Below are 286 nucleotides of genomic sequence, written 5' to 3'. Positions count from 1 at the left end.
ATTTCAGTCTTAATTTCAGTTATTTGATTATTTAATTATTGAATTTTAATTTAATATATTTTATAATGTCCATATATTTGGTAAAATTATCTATTATTTCCTTTATTTATTGAACATATTGTTAATAGTTTTCTTAAGGGCCATTCTGTTTATTTCAACTTTTTAATCATCTATGTGTTTGTTTCTATTGAGTGTTTTCTTGATTTTTTTGGTCATTTGGGCCTATTTCCTACCATATCAGGTAATTTTTTTTATTTGTACATAGAAAACTGTAGAAGTTCTGGAT

This window comes from Crocuta crocuta, unplaced genomic scaffold (genome assembly GCF_008692635.1).
Source record: "Crocuta crocuta isolate KB4526 unplaced genomic scaffold, BGI_CrCroc_1.0 scaffold949, whole genome shotgun sequence".
Taxonomy (NCBI): domain Eukaryota; kingdom Metazoa; phylum Chordata; class Mammalia; order Carnivora; family Hyaenidae; genus Crocuta; species Crocuta crocuta.
Note: the sequence above shows the minus strand (reverse complement) of the source record.